Source organism: Coenobita brevimanus, chromosome 113 (genome assembly GCF_032717465.1).
Source record: "Coenobita brevimanus isolate Jiangsu-jjx chromosome 113, ASM3271746v2, whole genome shotgun sequence".
NCBI classification, from domain to species: Eukaryota; Metazoa; Arthropoda; class Malacostraca; order Decapoda; family Coenobitidae; genus Coenobita; species Coenobita brevimanus.
This window is the reverse complement of record NC_137066.1, coordinates 14,193,791-14,197,396: the sequence shown is the minus strand read 5'-3', so window position 1 is coordinate 14,197,396 and position 3,606 is coordinate 14,193,791. Positions and strand designations below refer to the sequence as shown.

The 3,606-nt window shown below is 37.5% G+C and overlaps 1 pseudogene; it reads right to left on the bottom strand.

Moving 5' to 3' along the window:
- Positions 1-1,001: 1,001 nt before the first annotated feature.
- Positions 1,002-1,126, bottom strand: LOC145418364 (5S ribosomal RNA; annotated as a pseudogene).
- Between the last annotated feature and the right edge of the window lie 2,480 nt (positions 1,127-3,606).

Below are 3,606 nucleotides of genomic sequence, written 5' to 3'. Positions count from 1 at the left end.
CATCATCACCATCCATCCATCCATCCATCATCCAATCCCACATTGCCTCAACAGGATTGTAGGAACCTGGGGTTCGGCAGTTGGTCCTGACATTTAAGATGAGAGTGACCAGTCTCACTCATCCCCGAGTGGCATTACATGAGCAATCAACCCCAAGCATCCCTTGGATATAAACCTTCACCGGCTCAATCCGACTGGAGAGCAATAATTACTCACTAAACCACCAGGTGCCAAAATTTGGTTATACGATTACCACCCAGCACAGTAAATGGTTTCCTGGTGTACAGGAAACCATTTGGCTTGTCACTCAGTGTACAGTCACCCACAGGCAGAAGGAAGAGGAAAGAATGAAGGAAAGAAAGAGGGAGTGTAAAGTTATCGGTAGGCAGAAGGACAAGGAAAGAATGAGGGAAAGGAAGACAGATGAGGATGGAAGGAAAGAAGGATGAAAGAGAGGAAAGGACAGACACCCAACAGCAGCACTACATCGAGTGAGTGGATGGTGAGCGCCCCCACAACATCACCAAGTATTTATAATATTTTGGAAGCATAATCTTGGTGATTAAGAAAAAAAAAAAAAAAAAAAAAAAAAGCTTATTATATTTCTCATCACCAACATAAAACATGCTCTTTGCAAATATGAATGTTGTTCTTTGATTTTTTTTCAAAACTATTCATAATACTTCTGTTTTTCTAATAGCTTTTAAACCAGTATCCTTTTCATTTGACATGATAATACTTTTGTGTCACAGTAAATTAAGATTCTTGTCATGTTACCCAACCAATATAACAGAAACCTTTTTTTTTTTTTTTTTCAAATAAGAATGCAATTCTTTGCCTCAGTGATAAAATAAAAATGACACTTCACTTCTAAATGACTTTTTCATTCATTCATTCATTGCCAGACGCCATGTATCCCAGACAGGGTGGCCAAGGGCTGAGAGTTAATTGTTTTACAGGGAGGGGCACTAATCCTCCACCAACCCCACTTGACGTAGGGATGCCAACAGCATCTGGTGTTCCCAGGCGGTCCGGTCACCCATCCAAGTACTAACCAGACCCAACGTTGCTTAACTTCGCTGATCGAATGGGAAGCGGTGTACTCAACGTGGTATGACTTACCAACATGAAATAGTAATATTTCCTGAAAAATAATAACATTGTTCCTTATTGCAGTTTCAAAAAAATCAGGTCAAAGTTTTCTTTATCTTAAGAATATTTTTACATTGCTTTCCAACTCAGCAGGTTCAGTTTTTTTACATCCACTTTACAGCCAGCACTACCTGTCCATTTTTTTTTTTTTTGATAGATGTTGTTTTTAGTTATAATAAAGAGTGGGGTAAATTTGTTATATAACAGTAATCATTACTGGAGTTAACTTAAACTATATATTGTCTCATATCATTACCAAATATCAATAGTTCTATAGAGATATAAACACTGCTTTCTGTTTAAAATAGATGTATTTTATAGGCTTAGGTATTTGGTTACCAAAAGCTATTATTACTCTTAAGATAATGTGTGAAATCACTTATGCCACAGAATTTTCAATAATAATTAGAAGATTGAGAAATGCAAGTATATACTGTATAATTACCAAAGAATGGAGAGTAGCAAGGCAAATGACTCCTTTTACTATAGTGTAGTGTGGACTGATCTTTTCCAGGTCATGAGTTGTGCAGTGCTCTCAAATCTCTCATGTTGAAGCATGTTGTGCTGTGTAACAGGCAGCCCAAGGATAACAGTCAAACAGGTCAAAACATAGTTGTGTTCATTTCCTTCATTCAAATAACTGTGTGAAAAACTAAGTTTCTATTGGGTATTCATAAATTATGTATAGCGGAAACATTATTTTATATGAATTTAAGGTAAACTTTGAAAAAAAAAAAAACTTCTGCCCTTTTTTTTGGGGGGTATTTTGTGAAAAAAAAAAACTGATAAACCCAGGTGGGTTGGGCTTTTCCAAAATAAGTGTGTTTTTTGCTAACCCTAACTACACTGCCTCTACCCTGCACCAAATGTGAGTATTCAGCTATAAAAAATAGTGACAGTGAATCATGTAAATATAGTGCGCATATCTAATATACAAAGAATTGGTGAAATACGTGCAGTAGCTTAGAGGAAGGCAGGAAACTGCCTTACAGTCATGACATGGCGTGGATACACCATGGTTTTTTGCATTTTTCTTGAAAACTTTTTGGCCTAGGATCACCGTTTTTGGCTCAAATGAAAGCCGATGAAATCCTGCATAGGATGATGAAATAAAAACATAACAGTGGCAAGAAAAGTTTTTCGCTAGAGTTCCCCGAATAAAAAATCTATTGTCTGTCGGAAATGAGTTTTACTTTTTCACTTATTATTCGAGCACCATAACTCATATCAAACTGGGACCTCGGCATTTGATAGCTAATAAAATTCTCTATCGAATGATTATATAATATGTAGAGATTGATTAGTAAACATTCAACTTATGATGTTGGGAAGTGAAATCTATGATTTCGAATGTTTATTCCGAGGGCCCTAATATATGTAATGTGTGTGTGTGTGTGTGTGTGTGTGTGTTTTGTTTGCTTATCGTGTAGAACAGACATAGACGATTAGGAATATGTGGGTTTTGTGGCAAAATAAATATGTTTGGGTGGTTAAAATAAGCCGAGAATACACATTTTTGGAGCGAGCGGTGGCGGGGGGAGGGGGAGGGGAGAAAAGCCAGCTCATCAAGGCACGGAAAACTTATTAACTTATCTTCGTGGGAAGGGGTTAAGGATAAGAAATTACAAACAAATTAAATTAACTGCTATATTCTTGTAGATTGTACAGTGTTTTTACAGCAGACTGCTGTGAGACAGTGTCATCAGTCACTTCAAATGGCGAAGATAATGTGCAAATAATTTTAGTCGTCATTCTCATCCTCATCATCTTGAAATATAATGACACTACTTAGGCAGCTATCACAATTGCATATCTCTATACATTTTAGGCCTGCTAAGATGCAAGGACATTTTCTTCTGTCAGTACATTTTTCATCCTTACAGAATACATGGGTTAAGTCATGTAGTTCCTCTGGGGCAGACTCCTTGAGACTTGTTACACAGTGCATCTTTATCACATTTGACCCACTATTTGCTTTGAGACACTTATATCTAACCAAACATGGTTATATTTTAGTCGTGCAAAGTTCAGTCCCCACACTAACCTTTGAATCATATTGGAGGTCCATAGGAGATCCAGGGGTAGAAGGAGTGTAAGTTGAAAAGGTAATTTTATGATCGGTCAGTCTGAGGCTCAGCAATGGCTCAAAGAGTATGTGATGGGGGAGGTTAGGACAATTTTCACTAACCTGATCCGTTCGGCGTTACGGTTTGACCGACTAAAGAGGTATCATAAACAAGCCAAGTTTATGACATAGTAACTATTATTGTTACCTGGAAAGTTATTGACCCAGTCGTGACATTTGGAGTTATTTATGACCAGACCAGCAGCAGGAATGCATACAAATTTACCCTGACCTTCACCCACCATGCCACCATTCAATGGGTGAAGGGGGTCAGCAATTAATTTGGTACTTGAATTTGGCTTAGACTATTCACCTGACAGAAGGTAAAC